General features: G+C 36.0%; 1 protein-coding gene across 25 annotated transcripts in view; it reads left to right on the plus strand.

Moving 5' to 3' along the window:
* The window catches only part of PLEKHA5 (pleckstrin homology domain containing A5), a 241,678-nt gene that overhangs the window by 78,083 nt on the left and 138,875 nt on the right, over positions 1-24,720 (plus strand). Inside the window, exon 1 of one of the 25 annotated variants that reach the window (XM_032253791.1) lies at positions 100-2,526. The exons of the other annotated variants lie outside the window; for them this stretch is intronic. The gene's annotated coding sequence lies outside the window, so the exon portion shown is untranslated. Of the gene's footprint in view, positions 1-99; positions 2,527-24,720 lie in introns of those variants that run through there. 25 annotated transcript variants of the gene reach the window in all.

The raw sequence follows: 24,720 nt of genomic DNA on the forward strand, positions 1-24,720 counted from the left end.
GATCAAAGGAGACGGAAGTGATTGTGGGCAGGTATTGTGCCGCTCTACTCCCGCAGGCGGCCGCGTGACAGAGAAAAACTCTGTAAAAAAAAAAAAAAAAAAAAAAAAAAGAATAAGTGATATATCAGGATTTAGAAAAGAAGGCCTCTATTTAAGTTTAAAGGATATATGTAATTACAAGATGATCTCAATTTTAAATCAGAACGCTTAAGCTGGGTGTGTAGGAGACAGGAAATTCATGTTAGAGAGCAATTTAGTGATATGGGGGAATTCATAAAGTGAATTTGAAAAGAGAAGTACTATGCCAATGTGACTGGAATTACTGCCTCTTCACCTGTTCTCGTTTACCTGTTTTTGTAACTATCTCTTTCTTAGAGTTGACTCCTTCACTCTTCCATTATCCAGGGTATAGAACACTTCTTGCCATCTGCTTCCAGATTCCATCCCAGAATAATTAGTTTTTTCTCTCTCTCTTTCTCCCCAGTGTTGACAGGCTTCACTTTCTACTCTTCACACTGTCAATACCACAAGTTCTCCAGTCTCCACACCACCAGTTCCCAGGTCCTCCGCTGTTACACACCTCAGCCTTGACCTGGCTGTTTCCTCATCTTTCTCTCTCCTGTCTAGTCTAGATACTTTGTATTCATCTGGGCATTTCAGAAAGTTTACCCCTCTCTCACAAAGACCTTATTAATTTCCTTCCTTAGAATGCTTTCTCTCTTCCCTCTATACTCTCTAGAACACTAAAGCACCGATGTCTTTGCCGTAATACTTAGATTAGTTATATGTACTCTTGCCTCATCTTTCCTATTAGTTGAACTCTTAAAAACAAAGATAGTTGTACTCATTTTTGTTTCCATGTACATTGCATTGTACCATGACTCATATATAACATGTTCTCAAATAATATTATAGATTACAATTAGATTTTTTATTTGTTTCTTTTTAGTGAAGAATTTTTACTTTCTCAGTGAGGAATCACAACTTTCTTTGAGTACTGTAGGTAACTTACTCTTCCTACAGAACTATCCCCCCCATACATACAGTACTTAGAGACACGAAACATATACATATTGAGACATTTTAATTTTTATGACCTTTTGATAATCTTGTCCCAGGAAGGGCCTTATCTTAGCTGTTTCCATGGGATGACCATTTCCTATGTCTTCTTACCTTCCCACACCCTTCATGTTAGTAGGCAGGATGGTAGAGGATTGTGAGGCTACTGTTCTCAAAAATGAGACATTTATGTAGAAGAGTGATTTACAACAGGAAGTAATAGAGGTGACCAGGAAGGGTTGCGAAGAAAGGAATAGCACTAATTAGCATATGGGCCCATTTAAAGATGGGTCAGCCCCATTCTGTCACTGATGCTATCCTGAGCTTGGTGCGTGTCAAGTGTTCAGACACTTCCTATTTTTGCTCGTCTACCCAAGGTGAAAGTGGGAGGTAGATGTGAGAGTTTTCTTTCTGGTTTTAGTGGGGCTGTGCTAGATCTAGATTTATGAAGATTGAGATGGAGCAGAGGATAAACTTGGCCATATTATCATCATCCCAAAGTAATGGCCTTTGCAGCAATTTACTCAACAAACTAGGCAAATTACGTATTTGATGGCATAAGCATGCGTACACATGCGTACGCAGAATATTTGGTTGATTTTTGTGCCATTTTTAAAAAACTTTTTCACAAAAATGCAACTTTTTTTAAAAGATTGTTTTATAGGCTTATCAATATTTGGGTGACGTTTGTTGTATAACATATAAATCTATTATTTAATATATAAACAACAAATGAGAAAAAAATCTGTCATTGTAGTTTGAAGATAACAAACATTTTTATAAATACATGGAACATTTCAGTTTATTAGTCTTTATTAATATTTCTAAAGGAGAAATTAAAATACCACTACATAGTTTGCAGATTGTTTTACTTGGTGAACAGGAAAGAAGACAGAATAAGAGGTTGAAAAGTGAAATATGGATAGTTTATAGTTTGCTTAATTTATCAGTGGTCATATTTATATTTTGGGATCATGTCCTGAATGCTTTGCAACTCCCTATTCATTCTAGCATTTTGGGATTCTTATGTTGACATAGTTAATTCTATATTGAAACCTAAGGATTTGTTATTTCATAAACACGTAGAAATAATAATTTCCAGTTAAATGAACCATAAAAAATTATGAAGTTAAAAACAAATCAGTTATCATTTGGTGGTTCTGTATAGTTTATTGTCAGTTAATGATCTTTATTAAATTTGAAGCTTTCTGAGTTTATTTCGAAGTAGGTCATCACATGCTGAGATGAAATACCAAGTCATTTAAATTAGATACTGAGCATGCTCATATAAAGTACTTACTCTTGGAGATTGCAGTGTGGTTCAGCTTTCTTCCAGTGGAAAGAGCAGAAAAGAGATCACGGTGTGCCTCTTTGTCATCATTCTGTCAGAAAGCATGTAATTTGTCTTTAGAAACCAGAAACCTGAGACAAAGAGAAGAATGCAGATTTTTAGGAAAAGGCTATTTGGTGAGTTAATTGGCTGTTTTATTGTATTTCTCTAATCAGTCAGTTATTCCTAGCTAGTCTGTGTCTTTACTTATATCTGCTGCTTTTTTGTACTATGCTGAGGCTTTATGTAGCAAGCAACTTAGCTGAGATTGGGAGAAAATTGTTTCTGCAGTCTAAATCTTATTCTTCTGAAATATTTCCATTACATTTCTGAGGTGACACGTTCATAAATTGCTATGATGATGCTTTCTCATGTTCTCCACAAATTTTATATGCCCACTTGTGCTGAATAATGCTGGCAGAACTGTGTGCCGAGAGACTTCAAGATTTGTCTTTTTGGACAGTTTAGCATTTTTGTTCTTACATCTTAATAAAATAACAGTTTTTGCTTTCACGTTTCTATACTATATCTACCATAGTAATAGATAAGATCCAGTTTGCATAAGATCAAAAATTCTTTAATGAAAATGAGAGGATGTATTACAGTAATATATACACATATTATTAAAAAGGTGGTTCAAAATGAAAGTTTGCTTTGTAATATAGTTGGTCATTTAAACTACTCTAAAATAATATGAAATTGACATTTTCTAAAATATAAGGTGTTACAGTTATTTTGTTTTCATATTTAGAATTCTGTCTTTAGTTACTGAATTAGCTACAGAAGTGTTACCTGGTAATAGTTTTGCCATTTTAGGCTCTTATTTTCTCTGAGCTCATATAAAGGTGATCAATCAGAACATAATATTATTTAAACGTTTTTTTTAAATCCAAAGTGTTCATTTTTTACCATGAAGTTAAAGGGGGGTGTTTTTGTGCATTTTCTCCATATTATATTCTTAAAATAATATGTAATATTTAAAATCTATGTTATTTCAGGATGAACACAATTTTGATTATATATTTATAATAGAGAAACTTGGCAATCAAATATTCAGAGCCTTCTCCTGGAGATAAATAGCATTACTCTGCTGGAGATAAACCATTATACTTTTTGAAGATTGAAATAAAAAGCATAAAATTACCATATTTATTTCCTTCAGGAAAAATCATGTTTGTTAGTACACATAAATGTCAGGTAGGGAATTTGAGGCATATAAGGTGCTTTAAAGAGTTCTGGAAAAATTATTTGGGGGGTGGGAGCAATAGGAAGAGACTACTGAAAGCTTAGTACCTTCAAATGCCAGGCAATTATGTGAGGCTTTCCTGAAATATCTTTATTTTTTGAACTTCCCCCACTATGCCATTTTCCAGGATTGGCACATGTGAAGGAGGTAGGTGTATACTTAAGCTTATATATTCATGAAAAGGGAGTGTTAGCGTTTGGAGATGAGGACTGGGTGACAGGACTCAAGAAATCTATTCCCACTTCTTCACACTGACTCACTTGTTTGACCTTGCACATTATGCATACACTGTTTATTTCTACCTAATTTTAGTATAATACTTTACCATGGCAATAAAGTGGTTCATTTATGGTTTCTAAAATAACATTATTTCATGGACTATGACAAAGATTCGTAAAGGGTATAAGTCACTAATAGCCATTCTAGGGAGAAAACAAACAAATTGTATTAAATGTTTTTTTTTTTTTTAACTAAAATATTTCAAGTGTATAAAAGCTATAAATTAGTCTTTTGTAGTCTTTGAAACTAATCTCAGAAATACATATTCCTTGTGTATTATGTAATTAGATGGTGACAGATGTGGTTTTAACTTTGTTCTCATATTAACTGTAAACTGGATGGTCACAAAATTTTCATGGCAAAATTGTACTATTATACTATTTTACACTGTTTTATCTTATTTACTTAGTCCCAGATACCTCTAATCATAAATCTTAATGATCTTCAATAGAAGAGAAATAATGAATAGAAGATCTATTAAAGAAAAGTGTGGAGATGTACCAAGAAAATGAAAGAAGAATGCAGAAAGAAAAATTATTGATGGCAAATGTCTCCTTGCCAGGTTTCTAGATATTAATTGTATATCTATATATCTTATTCACTTTCAAATTATTAAATTTACCTACTCATTTAACTTAACATCTGCCCATTAAGGAGCACTTATTTCCTTAATTTTGATGAATCTCCATAGTGCTTAAAGATCCTAAGTGGTGGTAGATGAAAATGGGTTTTGTGGTCAAGTACATTTGGGGAATAACAGGACATAAAGGATTGTTCATAGCAGAACTTCTTGCCCTTTAATATCTTATTCAGAACTTTATTCTTGAACTTAATTTTTTCTGGCATAAGGGTTACACTAAGAAAAATGTAATATTAAAATATCTGGATAAATGAAGGAAAAATTGTCAGTTTGCTTTTTATCTTCTATTTTGTAATCTTAGAATTACAGGGTAATGAGATGTAAAGTGTATTATTAGTAGATAAGGTGATTGTAATAGCTATATAAGTTAAAATGGCATTTTTGAAAGCTACTGGGAGTGTACATTACACTAGGAGTATAGGCAATGACTTCATGAAAGATTTGTAATAAAATAGTGACTGAGTAAAGTTTTTGATAATTCTCACAAGTTTCCACTAATTAAAGTTACTCCTAAGAACCTAGCATGGTGTTAGTCACAAAGTAGGCATTCAGTAAATGTTTAATTAGGCTGGGCACGGTGGCTCACACCTGTAATCCTAGTACTTTGGGAGGCCGAGGTGGGTGGATCCCCTAAGGTCAAGAGTTCGAGACCAGCCTGGCCAACAGGACGAAACCCCGTCTCTACTAAAAATATAAAAATTAGCTGGACATGGTGGTGGGCACCTGTAATCTCAGCTACTCAGGAGGCTGAGACAGGAGAATTGCTTGAACCCAGGAGTAGGAGATTGCAGTGAGCCGAGATTGTACCACTGCACTCCAGCCTGGGCAACAGAACAAAACCTCTGTCTCAAAAAAAAAATGTTTATCTTTTCACTTTAATTTAAACCTTCTGGCTCTTCATTGGAACACGTCATACTCATGGAGGTAGAATACTTATTGTCTGCCCCACTGGCCCACCCACCTACTTTAGTGAACAATTTGTATTTTGAAAAGTTGATCGTTGGATTCAGTTTTCAGCTAAGCTTCCATTTTTTTGGCATTCCTGTGAAATTTGAAACCTAATTTAAATAGCAGTTTTCTTTGCTTTAACTTAATGACTGTACATGTTCTGAAATCCTTGTTTATGTTAAAAAGAGAGAATACAATTATTAATAGATCTAGGTGCAAGACCTCCTATTCTTAGCTACTTAAAAGCCTAAGATGGGCCGGTTACTTGACGCAGGGTATTCTGCAGATTGAATGTTAGCCTCAGATATTTGACATCAATATGATTGTCCCTGAGAATGGAGATAGATTGAGTTTCCATTAAGCTTAGTATAGAATTGATGCTTTTGTGATTTAGTAGCCATATTTATCTCAAAATAAAGTACTTGAAATTGAATATGCAGTTTATACAGAAATAATTTAAAATATGAGGGGACTTCAAAAATTTATGGAAAATGCATATTATGATAAAATTGTGCATATACATGGATTTCATAAATTTTTTTTACACCAAAATAAACTTGTACTAACGTGTTATAGCACGTCTGAACAGGATCTAGTTTGAGACACTAAGAAGGATAAGATACCAGTTTGAAAAGAACTCCTATCAGAGCAACATGAATTCTGCTAAAACTGAAGCAAGAATAAATGTCAAATTTATGATGAAGCTTGGGTGGAAGGTTGGTAAAATCACTGATGATTCACAAAAAGTTGATGGGACAACATTCCAAAGAAATCAACAGTTTACATATGGACGCCTCATTTTAGGAAGGACAGGACGATGTTAAAGATTGAAGTTTGCAGTACCAAACCATCCATATCAATTTTCAAGGAAAAAATAAATCTTTTTCATTCCCTAATTGAAGACTGACAGTTAACAGCTGAAATAGGAGCCACCACCATAGACAGCTCGACTGGTTCATCATACACAAATCTGACTGAAAAATTCGTTGAGCAAATTTTCCACTCAGTGAGTTCCAAAACTCTTCCACCCAGATTAGCTTCAGAGAAGAGCAGAGCTTCCAGTGGAAATTTTAAGCAAGTGGGATCAAAATCCTGAAGCATTTCTTTGAAAAATTCTAACAGGAGATGAAATACAGCTTTACCAGTATGGTCCTGAAAACAAAGTACAATCAAAGCAGTGGCTACCAAGAGGTGGTAGTGGTCTAGTCAAAACAAAAGTAAACTGGTCGAGAGCAGTGAACTGGTCATGAGCAAAGGTCACAGCAACAATTTTGGAAGATGCTCAAGGCATTTTGCTTGTTGACTTTCTTATTAACATCTGCTTATTATGAGAATGTTTTGAGAAAGTCAAAGCTTTGGTAGAAATATGTCTGGGAAATATGTCTGGGAGATCATCCCCAGAGAGTTCTTCGCCACCACAACAATGCTTTTGCTCATTCCTCTCATCAATCAAGGGAATTTTGTGAGGTCATGAGGCATCCATCTTATCATCTTGATTTGGCTCCTTCTGGCTTCTTGTTTCCTAATGTTAAAAAAATCTTAAAGGATGCCCATTTTTATTCAGTTAGTAATGTGAAAAAGACTACATCGACATGGTTCAGTTCTCAGGGCTCTTAGTTATTTAGGGATGGACTAAATGGCCGGTATTCTCATTTACAAAAGTTTTTTAACCCTAATGGAATCTATGTTAAGGATTAGTTTGTAATTTTTATCTTTTAAATCCATTTTTCCACAGACTTTTTGAAGTCTCCCTATAACGTCTTAGTAAAATGCTACAAATATTCAGAGATTTTTATTTCTGACATTTTTAAAATTGTAAGTCAGAAATCTACTTTGTAAAGGTAAAAGAAACTCTTTAAGTCCAGAACAGAGGACATGTGGAACTTATAAATGGAACTTCTCCCCCTAGCTGTCATTTAGCATGAATGATTCACAGTGGAAGAGGTTCTGGATTTTAGGAGTTGGGATCTTTTCCCATTCTTGATGTCTGTTGTACAGCTTGTCTGCTATCCAGCACACTCGGTTATTTTCCATTTCAGATAAGCAATGATTTTTTTTTTTTTTTTGTCAGAAAGGTATGTTTCTGATATATGCATAAATTTTTTGGAGCTATATATTTTCCTTGAAAATAAATATCTGAATTACAGTTTAACTCAGTAAGAAAGTATGATTTTTAAGTATATCAGAAACATATTTTCCCTTTGAGGACAAGTTGTCAGAGGCAGGAAGGAAGAAGTACAGCAGTTAATATCTAGTCAGTAAAATTTATCTGGGAGATGGATTACTAAGGTTAATAAGAAGTAGAAATTATAGAACAAAGGATGTGAATGTTGGGAGACTTAATCAGTGTATGTGTTTCCTGTATGGAAAGAGACATATGGTTGGTCAGAGACATTGTCTTTTTCACTGCCTTTTCTCCACTTTCTAAAGAGTTATAAGGAAGCAATTTTTTTTCATATTTCAAGAGTTGATCTGTTTATAAATTTTAACAAGGACATTTGATAGAGCTACTGTTGTAAATCTGGGCATTGAAACTTAGCAATGTTTTTTAAGGTTTATGGAGGTGTTGTCTAGGGTTTATGGAAGAACATTACATTATACCCTTTTTCTTTTTTAAAAATACTTAAAAACTATGAAATAATTATTGTAAAAGTACTACAGATATACCAAAGGTATGAATAAGATAGAGAGTTGCCCCTACACTTTATTCTTGGGTTTTATAAGACATACCATGTCCCCACCAAGGTGAATAGTGTCCCCCCATTTCAGGGTGTGTACTGGTAACGTTCTGATACTATAACCTGTGAAGGTTACTTTCTGTGGCAAAGACTTGGCAGATGTGCTGAGGACCTTGAAAATGAGGTTTTCCTTGATCTTGGTGAGGGAGGGCAGTCGCAAATGCAATGACAAGTGTCCTTATAAGGGGAGATGGACAAAGGGAGATTTCAGAGAGCAGTGTGATTCCTGAGGCAGAGATGGAGTGATGGGACCACAAGCCAAGGCATGCCAGTAGACATAAGCTAGAAGAGGCGAAGAACTGATTTTCCTTTACAGCCTATGGAATCCTTCTCAACACCTTAATTTCTGCATATTAAAACTGATTTTTGCCTGATTTCTGGCCTTTAGAGCTGACAAAAAATAAATTTCTATCAAGTCAGTAGAAGATATCAAAAGACCTAGTTACAAAAAAATCTATTTTAAAGATCTTAATTGGCTTATATTTGCAATTCTAGACTCAGGTAAGACCTCATCCTATAAAGTAGAATGAGTATTGTGATGAGCTGAGCAGAGGAGGTTGGTTTTAGTGACAGAAAACGGCTGAAGAAAGCCAAAGCAGAGAACAAAAAGCAGATTGGTTGTTTCAAAGTTACTTTCCTTGTAAAGTTTAAAGCAGGAGGTACTGCCTTATCATGCCAGCTATAATTGGCCTATTCAGGGATTTGGCTATTATCTCCATTCCTCTCCTGATTTCTTGGAATGTCAGACAGACAACTTAGTTTTGGCTTGGTGGTGTGAACTTCAGCATGAGTAACTCCATTTTAGTTTGGTCTGCTGAGCCTAATTCAGGAGCTCAGTCCAGACCAATGACCTTCTATAAATTTTAATTAACAGGGGCGTGTGTTAGTTTCCTGTGACTACTGTAACAAATTACCACAATGTTGGTAACTTTGATAATTTAGTCATATCTGCTAAGTCTGTCACAGTTGGGATCATGTGGAATATACAATTTTATAATTCTGCTTTTCACCTGACTTCATTTAAAAATTTTGTAAAAATAATTTTGTTATAAAAAGTGATGTATTCTTATTGTAGAAAATGTTTACAAATGGACAAGTAAAAAGGAGAAAAGTCATTCATGATCCTGCTATTTTAATGTTGGTACTTTGGTGGCTCTTGATTTCTGTGTGTTCAGCTTTAATCTGATGCTGTTGAATAATGGCTATCTTGAGGACAGATGACTTTTTCATATCTCCTTTTTTCTAATTTTCTAATGTCTGTTAGTTCTAATTTTCTAAAAGTCTATTAGGCTTTTGGTCATTTTCTTCTTAGGTTTCTTTTAAGGCACTAGATTTATTGAGTAATGATGAGTCAGAGGAAGTAATTGAAACTCAGTCATGTTGGGTTTAGGAAAATAGAGAAATTAGTGATCTCATGCTTCTTTCTGTTACAAGGATTGGCCAGGTGTGGTGGCTCATTTGTAATCCTAGCACTTTGGGAGGCTGAGGCAGGCAGATCATCTCAGGTCAGGAGTTCAAAACCAGCCAGGCCAACATGGTAAAACCCTGCCTCTACCAAAAATACAAAAATTAGCCGGGCGTGATGGCCTGCGCCTGGAGTCCCAGCTACTCAGGAGGCTGAGGCAGCAGAGTTGCTTGAACCCAGGAGGCGGAAGTTGAGCTGAGATGGCACCACTACACTACAGCCTGGGAGACAGAGCGAGATTCCATCTCAAAAAAACAATACACACACACATATATATCTATACCTATATCTATCTATATAGATAGATGTAAACATCTGTTAAAACATTACTTTCAAGTAAATGTGTTGGTAAGTAGATTTTGAAAAATTAATTGGCTGCTTGCAGTGGCTCACGCCTATAATCCCAGCACTTTGAGAGGCAGAGGCTGGCTGATCACCTGAGGCCAGGAGTTCAAGACCAGCCTGGCCAACATGGTGATATCTCACCTCTGCTAAAAATACAAAAATTAGCCAGGCATAGTAGCGGGTGCCTGTTATACCAGTTACTTGGGAGACTGAGGCACGAGAATTGCTTGAACCTGGGAGACAGAGGTAGCAGTGAGTGGAGATCGTGCCACTGCACTCCAGCCTGGGCAACAGAGCAAAACCCTGTCTTGAATAAAAGAAAAAAAGAAAAATTAATCCATGCTCACTAGTGTAGTTTTAATCTTAAATATTTATAATTTTTGAAATGTTGCATGACCAGTATGTTCATAAATTCATCAAAGCAATCCTCACAGCATCTACAGGGAAGATATTGTTCCCATTTCAGAAAGAAGAAAACGTGAGAGTGGGTTGTTTTTTTTTGTTTTTTTTTTTTTTTTAAACTTTAAGTTTACAGCGACTGTAAGTGGCAGAGTCAGAATTAAAGCCAGATCTGTGTAACTCCAAAATTCTTAATCTCTAAATTGAAGAATTGTTTTCAGTCTTGTCCCAGTACCTATACTAGACTTCCAGGAACTTCAGACAACTTCCAGTCTACCACATAGGGGAAATAGGGCCTATAAAAAGATCATTTATGTCAGATAGTGAAATAAACATGGGATCATTTACACATTCCAGACCCAGGTGACATAAATCTTCAAAGATGGTGACTGATCCCTCTGGAGCAGGTGCCATGTACAGTAAGAGAAGTATGTGTATTGTGTGCAGTGCCATGGATAGGGAACGATTTCTTCTGGCCAAGGATATGAGAGTGTGGGTGGCCTTTCAGAGCAGATTATATCTGTTGGGTTTTGAAGGATGAGTAAACATTTACTAAGCATGGTTTCTTTGGGAAAAAAAATTGCTAAGCAGAAAAGCAGGGATGCGTGGCACTCTATACAAGAGTGAACAGCCAGACCAAAAGATTATAGATGTCTTCAAGGAACAGGTCATTCAGTGCTGCTAGAGTATTCAATGTGAGGTGCTTGGGGGCAGGGAGCACAGACAGTTGAGGAAGGCAGATCTGAAAAGCCTTGTGTGCCATGCTAAGGAGCATAGACAACCCTGTAGACTTTGGTGAGGGTCATTTTAAGGGTTTCAGTAGGAGGGCAGAACAGAACAAACCACATATTAGATAAACTTGCAACAATGTGGAGGATAAATTGGAGGAGATTGGGCAATAGATTCCTTAATGTTTGAAATAGCACAGTTGAAAATGGGACAAGGATTTTAAACTGTGGCAGCAGAAATAAAGATAACACGTAGGTTAAGGAGACAGAATGTTAGGTTTGATGAACTGGGATGGCAGGTAGCAAATGTAAGAGGGGGAACTATTCTCTCTAGCATTTGAATTGTGTTTGAGACAAGAATTTTCAGGGGGAAAACAGGTTTAACTGGGAATAAAGATAGGACATTTTAAGACTGAAATACAAATAGGATATTCCTTTTGTTGAGAAGCAAAAGTTGGATCTAGGGCTCTACACAACATAATAATAATGATAATACTAATATTATTAGAACAATATATTTAGAATGTGTAGGTTTAATTAAAGCATCAGTATTGTTATTGAATGTTAAGAAGATTAATAAGGAATGGGTTAAACCACTTAAGGACGGAGTGTGTAAAATGAAGGAGGTTTGGAGGTAGAATCAAAGGAAACAAATGTCTAGCTGCTGGCGAAGGAATTTATAAATCAGCAGAGCGGACCTGGCAGAAGTGATTAGCATAAAAGAACCAGACGACTGAGATTAGGAAAACCAGGAGAGGGGACTGTTAACTGTCTCAAGTGCTACACATCAGTCCTGTGAGGTGAAGACCAAGAAGCACCCTTTGACTTTGTTAGTTAAGGAGACATCAGTGGCCTTTGCTGGGGTGGTAGGGAGAATAGAATTAAGATTACGGTTAATGGAGGAGGGAAGGACCTGGGAGGGAGTGAAAAGTGCAAATAGCCATTGTGTGTTTTTCAGCTGGCAGTAGGAGCCAGTAGAGAGAAAACGTTGAAAATGGAGGGAAGAAAAGAACCAGTTGTTAGGACAAGGTACCAGGAAAGTTGGGAAGAAAACAGATCCAGGGATATATGATGGAGGGTGGGTTTAACTACCCTAAGATTTGAGGGCAACAAATATTTGCTTGGGGCATGGGAGTGATTAGGAGGGTGGCTTAAGGAGAGTGACAAAAATTTTAGAATAGCTGCTAAAGGGAGAATGAAAGCAAATGAAAGGATTGTCTGCCAGATAGTGTTAAGAGCTCATCTGAAAGTGAAAACCAGGAATTGTTTATCACATCAGTCAATATGCATGGGTAGATGCTGCCTTTCATTTGAAAGCAGCATATTTCCTTTTTTTTTTTTTTTTATTGCTCTAAAATGTATCTGCTTACTAAAAGCTGTTGCTTCTTTTGCAATACTCAGAACTTCCCAGTCAGTTTAAGCTTGTTTAGGTTAGCCAGCTAGCCAAAGGGTTTTTTTTTTTTTTAATATAAAATATAAAAACATGTTATGAGTTACAAATAATACAGAAGCCGTAATAGAATCCAGACGCTGAGTAACTATTTATTGAGTGTTTAGTGCTTTCTAGCATGTAGAAATGGCCAAAGAAATATGACCTCTGACATGTTAATGGCTAACATTTTATCCTTGTGTGTGGAGATGAGGGGTGGTACATATAGTAGTTTGGGTAGCAGCATCCCCTCCCACTTTGAGTTATGCTTGTTAAAAATTTTAAAACATTCTTATATTTGAAATCATATAATCGTATTCTTCTGAGAACACATCATAAAATGAGCCATGTAAAGAACCCTATTCTACTCTCTGGGACCCCTATAAAAGTTTTAGCAGTTTTAAATTTAGTCTTAAGTAATTCTTCAAGTTAAAAAAAAAAAAATTGTTCTAGCCAACGTGAGCTATAATAGGCACTCAGTAATTGCCAACATGGTAAATATAATATCAGTAGCTTGAAGAAGCACTGACTTTTGGCTTTCTGGATTAATTTGTATCTCCAAAGGTAAAATGATAGTTTAGCAATAAGTTGACCCCCAACTTATAAGTAAGATGTATTAGAAAAGGTTGTATAATGTTGAGTATGAATTACATTTATTTTTACTGTTTTTTTTCTGGAAAACTTGAAAGATAAATATAAATAATAAAATATAGATGAGTTTAGAAGTAAAAAAAATCACAAAATGTAAACTTGCTAAACATAGAAGTCAATAACATTGCTGTAGTTGAACTTCAGGTTTAGCTTTGTTTCCCATTGTAAAAGGGAAATGCAAGTTACCATGCTGTCAGAAAGAAGAGGCACTTTGGTTTATCCAGAGAGACAGTTTTACCTTGAATAGAATTTCTTGTGCGGGTTTTTATTTAGGAACACTGGGTGGTATAATAGACAATTTGCTGTACAAAATTTTTGCAGCAAAATAGGCGGCTCCTTTGTTTTTTTATTACAGCTGTCTTTGAAAAAAATCCAAGAGAATGGCATTGGACACATCTTAGTATAGGTGATTCTTAGAGATCCTAAACTAATGTCACCTTCTAGTAGTTAAATGTTCTATTGGCCAGGCACGGTGCCCGTAATCCCAGCACTTTGGGAGGCTGAGGCGGGTGAATCATTTGAGGACAGGGGTTCAAGACCAGCCTGGCCAACATGGTGAAACCCCATCTATACCAAAAATAAAATAATTAGCTGGGCATCATGGCAGGTGCCTGTAGTACCAGCTACTCAGGAGGCTGAGGCAGGAGAATTGCTTGAACCTGGGAGGCAGATGTTGCATTGAGCTAAGATCACGCCACTGCACACCAGCCTGGGTGACAGAGCGAGACTCCATCTCAAAAAAAAAAAAGAAAGTTCTGTTAAGGGCAGAGCCTAGACTCCCTAAGAGATTCACTGCCTGGATGGCTGTGGGCCAGGAACTATTACTAGAACATGGAGGAGATGAAGGTGAGACACACGTTTTTCATATATTTTCTTGTAAATGTTATTACTATCTTCCAGATCTACTACCGGTTGTCTACCGGCTACTGTTACCTCTTAATATGTTAAACATAACCAGGGATGCTTCTAATCCTTTTTCCTACTCCAGAAAATGTCCTCCATGACTTCTTTCCTCAATACTGTAATTACCGCTGGAATTATTTTGATTGTGTTTTATAATCATGGCAATGAGGCTGCCTTAGAACAACATTGCCTAAATTAAGTAAATGCAATGGTCAATATTTGACTGGTTTTGACCTTCAAAATTGCAACACCAAAGATTCATCCCCATGTTGTAATTATGATTTTTAAACTTATCATATCAATTAATATAATATTAAAAGGGATATATGAGGTTTTTTTAATCATGCAACAACTATTTTACTCTGTGCTCTATAAATACCTACTATATGTTAAGCATTATTCTGTATGCCAGGGAGATGAGTGATATTATAGTAAACAAGAGAATTAGGCATGTAGAATGCAGTTTACTCCCAGGATGGGAAAGATTAACTAAAGCAATATATTACCCAGAATTGCAGAATATATTTAGGCACCAAGGAGTTAATGGAAAGGCCAAATAAATATGTACGGAATGATATATGTGATATGTGAGGAGCTTGGCATACGGCCTAGCATGTAAGTGCTCAGTAAATTTTAATTGTGCCAGTTGCTTTTGTTGCTGTCATTATGCCAATTGTGGGATAAGGTAAGGATGCAAATCAGAATTAAAATGTTTAACGGGTATAAATAAAAATACAACACATGAAGGAAGTTGGAAAATTAGTCCAAGTTGGAAAATTCTTCATAATTTTCTCTGGGTCAGAGCTAAGGAGAATTCAGTGCTGTGGAAGCCAAGAATGTAAAGATTTCCAGTCATCAAAAGCTGTGTAGACATCAACAGTATGAGAAAGAAGCAGAGACCATTAATGTGGCAATGATGAGACTATCGATCGACCTTTAAGAAAGCAGTTTCAGCAGCATGATTGGCGTGAACTCTTCTGGAGGAGTTTGGCAGAAAGAGAAAGATGAAAGAGCTGAGAGAAGTGTGCTTTTTAAATTTGAGGATTTGCACAGTATTTACAAGCTTTCAGAATAAATTGATTACATTAACTTTCTATTGCTGCGTGACAAATCATCCCAAAATAATAGTGTGTAAAACAGTGATAAACATTTCTATGGGTCAGGACATTGCCACAGTTTAGCTGGGTAACTGGCTCGAGATTGTTGGATACCATCATGGGGGCTGGCTACCACAGGTGGTTAAGAGAAGTTGTCAGATGATTTAAGTTATTTCAGTAAATTAGAAAGTAAGATTATCTGCCAAGACTTGTTAAGAAGCTTAAGAATAGTGGAAGTAAGTAGCTTCTCTGTGGTTGGGGACATGAATCAGAGAGGGATAGGATTGTCAAATAGCATTGTTTTAGATACATCAGAGACATTGCTCCAGAGAGAGTTATAACAGGTTACCAGTAATGTTTGCACAAAATGTTTACTCCTCCAGTGTCACATGAGAAAATGGAGTTATTTTTGCCTAAATTCTAGCTCTTAACTTTCTCTGTCATTTAAAAAGTTGAAGATGCCAGTGATTTTTTAAAAAGTAATGCCATATATTTAATCTAGTCGGAGAGAATAGAGGATAAAGATTTGAATGCTAAGCACTTGAATAGATAATGTTTTACTCTCATTTACAAAAGAAACTTTAATTTCATTAGATGCAACAAGAGATAACATTGTATTCCTGTATATTTATAAATTCATGGTCTTTGCAGCAACAGGAAAAAATACTGTCAAATAGAAATGTTTCTCCGTAAAATATTTTCCCTGTAAAAAATAGGTCTAAAGTTGTATGATTGATGTTGCTCCAGTAAAAGGGAGTGGAGGAAAATTTCAATAATTTGTATATCTGAAGCAGTTGATAGAAAAGTTGCCAGATAGCTTTGAATTTCGTATATATATATTTGTGTTTACTTATTTCGGTATGTAAGCAGATTGTCCTGGGCAATGGAATCACTGTTTGGTTGCATTTTCTTCTATATGTTACTACATTTTAAAAAAGAAAAAAGCCCACAAATAAATATTATTTATTGAAAAGGAAACTGCAGTTGACCCTTGAACAACAAAGATTTAAACTCTGCTGGTCCCCTTACATGTGGATTTTTTTCCAACCATAAGAGGATTAAAAATACTGTATTCTCAGAATACAAAATATGTATATACTAAGGACTGACTTTTTTTTTTTTTTTTTAAGATGGGGTTTCACCATGTTGGTCAGGCTGGTCTTGAACTCCCAACCTCAGGTGATCCACCCGCCTTGGCCTCCAAAGTGCTTGGATTACATGCCTTTGAGCCACCATGCCCGGCCCTGAGCCACCACACCCGGCCCTGAGCCACCACACTCGGCCCTTGACTTTTCATACACATGAACTCTGCAAAGATTTGCTTATGCTCTGATTTGGGTGTATACAGGGATGATTTGGATATAAGCAGGTGGTCCTGAAACCAATTTCCTGAGCATACTGAAGGATGACTGTATATGTGAATAAGACTTAAATTATATTTCCAAATTTAGGATGGAATCAAACATTTTAGTCACTATTCTGTTGATTACACTCCTATTTTTAATCTGATAGGACTGTATTTTTTATTTTTGTGTTTGAATATGTGTATGTGTTGTTTCGTTTTTGGAAACAGTTATAAAAGATTTGTGAATTATTTCTTTTTTTTTTTTTTTTTGAGACGGAGTTTCACTCTTGTTACCGAGGCTGGAGTGCAATGGCGCGATCTCGGCTTACCGCAACCTCCACCTCCTGGGTTCAGGCAATTCTCCTGCCTCAGCCTCCTTAGTAGCTGGGATTACAGGCACGTGCCACCATGCCCAGCTAATTTTTTGTATTTTTAATAGAGACAGTGTTTCACCATGTTGACCAGGATGGTCTCGATCTCTTGACCTCGTGATCCACCCGCCTCGGCCTCCCAAAATGCTGGGATTACAGGCTTGAGCCACCGCGCCCAGCCTGTGAATTATTTCTTTGTATGCTATTCCAGATACTCCTGTTTCCCTTCTTTTTTTTAGTTCTTCCCTTGTTATGCAATCATAACTTAGAGACTCTTGTTTACAATACATTGAATACTTATAGGTTACCTGTTATTTTAAAAGCATGCTAATGTAACATTTTATATTTGCCTTTATTTTTTAAATGCAGTTAAATTCCTTTTAATCTTAGGCTTTAATTGAATTTTTTCCCATGGATATTTCAGGGGGAAGGTTATTCTCTGTACCTAATGTATAGCCTTAATTTCTGGTGTCAATCAGAGAAAAATAACTGATACAAGATTTTTATATAATTGGTTTTGGTGTGGGTATGGAGGGGAGAGTCATTTAAAAATAGGTACAATAGAAGTACCTTTCTGGTTTTGCCAAGCATACCATAAAACAATAGTTAACACTTTTAAAAAAGATTTTCTTCTTTCAAAAAACAATTTTACACAAAAGATGAGTTGATAAATAGAAGAATGGTAGATGAAAGTGTGGTAAACAAATACAATGTTATATAATTTAAAAACTTAGATGATGCGTATAGATGTTAACCATACAATTATTTCAACTTTTAAGTATATTTGAAACTTTTCATAGTAAAATGCTGGGAACTGCTCCTACCCCCACGCCAAAAAAAGAGAGAAAGAAACAATTTCACACAGAGAAAGTCCAAGAAACTCTCCAAATGCTTTTTTCTCATTTCTTTCTTTCTTTTTCTTTTTTTTTTTTTTTTTTTTTTTTTTTAACTTTTGGGTAAATGCTTTCATCAACGTGTGTTCGTGGAATGCAGTTTCACCACATGTGTTGATGGAATGCAGCGGTAATTTCTACATAAAATGAAGTTAATTGGCTTTAAGTAGTTGTTAGCCATATTTCCAAATGAAATGCCCAATACTTCTTGAGAAAAGTTACCAGTTAACTGACGTCAGCTAGCTGGCAGTCTGCGTCATTAAGTTTGACAGAGGTATGAAAATGAAACATATATGTATGCTAGAGCCCTGATAGTGGACAACTATGTCACTCATGACTCATTTTAAACAGTACAACTCTAGGTCTTTTATAAAGCCAAAATTTGGTCAGAATTTATAGTGAGCATGTTAAAAGCTATGGGGGGGCATAGCTGTTTCTGTGAATGTACCTTAATCTCTTTAATCTTTTCTCTATAAGAGATTGTGACCTTTGGGTTGATTCTATTTTTGTGCTGCTTTTAAAAGGAAAACTGAGAAGTTGAGTACTTTGTTATTGGTTCCTACATGAAATGCAGACCTGGACAAACTGATGAAACTGATTTGTAATCTGTTGTCTAGCAAATTATGTGAATTTTAAAAGAAAGCATAATTCCTTCATTAAAAATATCTGCACTCAATAAGAAAACAGACAACCCAATTAAAATATGAGCAAATGATTTGAACAGACACTTTGCCAAAGAAAACACACAGATGGCAAATGAACATACAAAAAAATGCTCAACACTTTTGTCTTATAGGGAATTGCAAATTAAATAACAGTGAGATAGTACTGCACACCCTTTAAAATGGCTAAAATCCGAAAAACTGGCCATACCAACTGCTGGCAGTATCGTGAATCAACAAGAGTTCTTATTCACTGCTGGTTGGAATGTAAAATTGGAAGACAATTTGGCAGTCTCTTACAAAGCTACACATAGTCTCACCATATGATTCTGCAGTCATGCTCCTAGGTATTTCCCCAAATCATTTGAAAACATGTCTACACAAAAACCTGCACTTGAATGTTTATAGCAGCTTTATTCATAATTGTCAAAACTGGAAGCAACCAAGATGTTTTTCAATAGATGAACGAATAAACAAACTGTGGTGTATCCATATAATGGAATATTATTCAGCAGTAAGAAGAAATGGGCCATCAAGCTGCAAAATGACATAAATGGGTCTTAAATGCTATTGCTAAGTGAAAGAAGGCAATGTAAAAAGTTTACCTACTGTATTATTCTCATACACGTTCTGGAAATGGCAAAACTATTATAGAGTGGAAAGATCAGGGGTGTCGGGGATGGGAGAAAGAGGAAGGGTTGAATAGGTGAGGCACAGGGGAGTTTTAGGGTGATGAAACTATTTGTATGATACTGCAATTATAGTTATGTGACACTGTCTGTCAAAACCCATTGAAGTATACAACACAAAAAGTAAAGCCTGATGGTATGCAAAAAATCCTTGGGGATCTCAAAATCCCATGGTAGAATGCAGACGATGACAAAGGAGCCTATTACAAATGTATGACACAACCTCCACAACCTCACTGAAGGGCATGGGCAAAAAGGTGCTCACCTAATTAACTTTGGTAATGGATGATGGAGTCTATAAGACAAAAGGCAAAAGAAACTACATAAATACTTTATGCCAGTAAGGTCGTCAAAAACAGGAAAGTCTGGGGAACTACCATAACCAAGAGAAGCCTAAGGAGATATGATGAGTAAATATAATGTGGTATCCTAGATCAGAAAAAGGCACTGGGTGAAACCTAAAGGAATCTGAATAAATAATTGACTTTAGTCAATTTTTAAAAATATTAACCAGGCCTGGTGACACGTGCCTATAGTCCCAGCTACTCAGAAGGCTGAGGTTAGAAGGATTCCTGGAGTCCTGGAGTTTGAGACCAGCCTGACAGCCTGAGCAACATAGCGAGACCCTTGTCTCTAAAATGTGTGTGTGTGTGTGTGTTTATATTCTATACATACTTGTATATATTCACACATAGACACACACAGAGTTCAGCTTTCTTTGAGATTATCAAAGAAGATCCTCAAACAAAGCTACCTTTTTTTTTTATCCTTTGGACTTACAGATACAGGTGGGTTGGATTTAGATACATTTGTGTTCATTTCCTAATTAGTGTCTACAATTTCTGTTTTATGCTTCAAATAATTTTGTGCTTTGTAAAAATCTTGGTACAATTTCCATTTGCAAATGTAGGCAAAGCCTAATTTAATGATTTGTTTGTTAAGGGAATTATAGAGTGCACTCATACAAGTGGACACCTTACACGCACCTTACACGCATCCCTTATTGCAATGTATACTCAATAATTATTGATTGAAATAGCAATTTAGTCATAACCAGCTTCTTCCTATGAAGATTTTGAAACGGCCTATAATAAAAAGACAATCAATCATATATAAGTAAGAGGAAGTTGAAAGTCAGTACCAGAGAAAGTATATGTTTGAGTCAGACCCATAGGGGTGTGTAAGTAATTTTTGAAATGTCAGCACATCAGGTTTTCTTTTAGCTGCTCTTTAATTCTGGAATGACAAGCTCAAATGCCTCTGAGAGCTGGGCAGATGCTATAAACTTGTGCAGTTGGTGAAGTGTAATATAGTAGGAGGTGGTGGAGTCTCTGCTTACCCTGCCAAAGACATTCACTTGATTGGACACCACACTTGGGGGGAAGCTGCCAGTTTGCTTTAATTTTGGCCTAAATTTTTGCTCAGTAAATCAGCTCATGTAATCTAAGGGACATTATTAAGTAAACATTTGATTGTTTACTTAAACATTTTATGGAGAAGGGAGGAACAATAGATGTGAGTGAAATTTTGCCCATTTTTCTTCATTGTTGTGTGACATAAAACCTGGTACCATCCAGATAGCTTTGTAGTTAGGTAAACCTAGCCTAATTTTGATCCCTGTATCCAAAATGTTGCCAAGTACCTCCCTCCTACAACCATGGATCCTAAGCGGAAATGTTTGCTCTGCTGTTGTCTCTAGGATTTTATGCCAAGACATTAACACACACTCTGCCTCTGTTATTCAAGCATACATGGGTAATGAAAACAATATCACAGCTGGTGCCTGGTGGACAGTGATCATAAAATGCATCTGATATGAGAGAAGCCTCCTAATTTCAGCTTTTAAAATGTTTTTATTTTTTAAAAAAGCATTAGAGTAAATTAAGTAGGATACTCTAGGAGTATTTATATAGTTGTTTTCATTGTGAGATCATATACCAATACTTTAGAACACCAGTAACTTATCTGGGAAATCTGGGACGTTTTGTCTACAGCCATACTTGTTTGTTTTGTTAGATTTTAACTAGTCACTTTTTCTTTGTACAGGTTTAATTTGGTGTTTCCCAAAGCACGGTATACATATCCCCAATAGTATATAAAATGATTTTTAGGTATGTTGTAAGCTGAGATAAGCCAATTTAGGTATTTGAAATTGGTATAAAAATGGTCATTTAAACTGTTCCTATAAGAATAGTAGAGTCCCTCTCTGTTTTTGTTAGACATTCCAAAAAGCACCTTACATCAAAGATTAACTCAAAACATTCTGGCAGAGAGATCAGCTCAGTTAATGGGATCATGCAGCAGAATTCTTCACTGCGAGGGAGGAAGAGCCAAATGAAATTCTATACTGGACCAAAGTTGTTTGGCTACCAGGATAGCCAGATTCCTGTTTCTTATATATGTAAAGACTAAACAACCAACCACGTACTTTGAATAGCATTTATCTCACTGTGAAAAAATATTTCCAGCCAGGCATGGTGGCTCACGCCTGTAATCCTAGCACTTTGGGAGGCAGAGGTGGGTGGGTAACCTGAGGTCAGGAGTTTGAGACCACCCTGGCCAACATGGTGAAACCCCATCTCTACTAAAAACTCAAAAATTAGCCAGGCATAGTGGTACACACCTGTAATCCCAGCTACCCAGGAGGCTGAGGAAGGAGAATCACTTGAACCCAAAAGGTGGAGGTTGCAATGAGCCGAGATCACGCCACTGCACTCCAGCCTGTGCAATGGGAGTAAGACTCCATATATATATGTTTCCAACATCCCTTATGCTAATTAATGAACCCTCTGATACAGAATTGGTTAGTGATATTTGTAGTTCCTATGTGACTATCATTTAGGTTGCCTTGAATGTGAATCATTGATAGGGTATCTAATATATTAACTGTCTTCCTCCACTGTTTACACTGAAGTGTTTTAAAGTTAATTACAGTATAACACGGTAGTATGTGGATGAAATGTTCTCATTTTAATATTGTGTGTTAGAAAAATATAGCTATTTTTGAATAAAAATGTGCAATTTTGCAGACACTGCTTAGGATGAGACTAAGTTGCCTTTTTAATAAAGTAATTCTCAAGTATTGTTAACAGCACATGTGGCACTCAGATGTGGCAGAAGTTCAGAGAGGTCCAGAAATGACTGGAGTTTGAAAGTCTGGTTTAACTGAATGACTTGTTTTGTTTTTGTTTTATTTTATTTTATTTTTTCCCTGGACAGAATTCTACCATTAACTTCTTTTCCCACTCAGTTGCCCATTATCAGTGGGTTTTGCTCTTACATGGTATTAAACCAGTTTCTGCATTTCATAGTAAAACATTATCCCGAGGAACATCTACCTTCTTTACACCAAATAGGGTCATATGAAATTAAAAAAAAAAAAAAAAATCATTGCATAAAAATGTTTAGGTTTAAATGGCCTTCTGTTTTAGAGAGTTTAATGAAATATTTCTAAATAAATATGGCTTCGTTACAGAATTTTAGACAATTTTGCCTCAGTGACTGTCTCTTTCTGCTTAAAGCATTTACAGTGACCACCAATTAGTGTTTTAATGAAATAAAAGTAATATTTCTTTAGATAATGATAGTGATAATATTTCAAAAGTATATTGCTTCAAATAAATATATACAGTATACACATCCTAAAAGCAAAAATTTTAACATTTACTGGGAAAAAAATTAATATTTTAGCCAGGCATGATGGTATGCACCGTTAGTCCCAGCTGACAGGAAGCTGGAGTGGGAGGATTACTTGAGACCAGGAGGTCAAGGCTGTAGTGTGTTATCGTTGTGACTGTGAATAGCCACTCCACTCCAGCCTGGGCAACAAAGCAAGACCCCATCCTTATAAAAATGGGAAAAAAGAATCTGCTAAAATTGAGATTACCTCTTCTGTTACCCACAATGGGATGGCACTTTTAAGACAATGAGGGACAGATACCAGTGGAAAGTGTTTTTGCAATCCCATGATTCCATACAGTAGGAAGTGCCTATCAGTACTTGGCCTGTACAGCTCCCTTAAGTCTGCTTCTCCAAGGGTGAGAATCTCAATATCTCAGTATTTCAGGACCACAAAACTGCTTCATTTTACTCCATCTTTGGGGAGAGATGATAAACGAATGCCTACTGCCTTTTTCAGAGCCACATTCAGCTTCCATTCCACAGGGGAGAAGCATTTAGCACTTTTCATTACTCGGAGCAGAAATTGTGGTGGACCAGTGCAAAATTTGCTTGCCACATCTAAAACATCTGAGGGCAGGATATTAATTTTCTGTCTCTTTTTAAATTGAAAATTTGCAAACAAGTAAAATTCTAGAAAATATGGGGTTTTAATTATAGCATTTTTAGCGTTTCAGTACAGAATTTGCAGGTCTTGCTTATTATTTTCCTCGTTACATTATACTGTATGGTCTACCTTCTAGAGAGGACCACTTTGATCCTTGTAGAGGAGCAAGACAGTAGGAAACAGTTAATCCCATTTTTCTCATGAGAAGCAAGAAAAGCATTATAAGGTGATATGAGAGGGTCCAAAACTACCAAATAATTTCCTCCAGGAGCTTCATAACTGTAAATTATTAGGGTCTCCTTCATTTGTGGTTTAGAACAGAATGCTCTTTAACCTGTTTGTCTTTTGAACAAGTTGGATATGCAGTTTGGCAATTCCATTTGCAGTGCAAGGATTTATCTGAATGTAGACTCATATTTTAAGTCTTCTTAGAGGGCTAGAGATAATGAAGATCACCCCAGGATATATTCAGTCAGGGGAAAAATTGTAGAAAATTGTGCAATTAAAGCAAGTCAAAATACTAACTAGAACTGATTAAATTCCAATGTACATCTTCCTTCAGATCTTTACATATTTCATATTAATGCTATGTTAGTTATTTTTTAATTGTGGTAAAATTCATATCACAAAAGTGTACAGTTTATTGTGTGCTGTTGATTGGTATTTTAAAGTGTACAGTTCATTGGTATTAATACATTCATTCGCAATGGAATGCAACCATGACCTCTGTCCAAGTCCAGAAGACTGTGGTTCTTTCCACCTTTGGCTATTATGAATAGTACTGCTGTGAACATTTATGTATAAGTATTTGTTTGAATACCTGTTTTTATTATTTTGGGATAAATACCTGGAAGTTGAATTGCTAGGTCATATGGCAATTTCGTGTCCAACTTTTTGAGCTAAACTGTTTTCCATAACACCTGCACCATTTACAGTCCTGTCAACGCTAAATATTTAAATATTTATGTTGAGGTCCTGAACTGACTCTTGGACTTCCAGATTAAATTATGAACAATGCAGAATTTTTTTGTTATAGTTAGATAACACTAGCTGTGAAAGAAAAGCTTTTCAAAGAAAAGCTGTGAAACTGGTTGTTTTTTTTTTTTTTTTTTTTTTTTTTTTTTTAAAATGTTGATTTTCTAATTTTTTAGTCGAAGGTTTTTAATTGCACCCCCAGGGGGCTTCACACGACACAACTCCCACAATGGGTGGGCTCTA

The sequence above is a fragment of the Sapajus apella genome, unplaced genomic scaffold (genome assembly GCF_009761245.1).
Source record: "Sapajus apella isolate SASKATOON/1434 unplaced genomic scaffold, GSC_monkey_1.0 scaffold84, whole genome shotgun sequence".
In the NCBI taxonomy this organism is placed as follows: domain Eukaryota; kingdom Metazoa; phylum Chordata; class Mammalia; order Primates; family Cebidae; genus Sapajus; species Sapajus apella.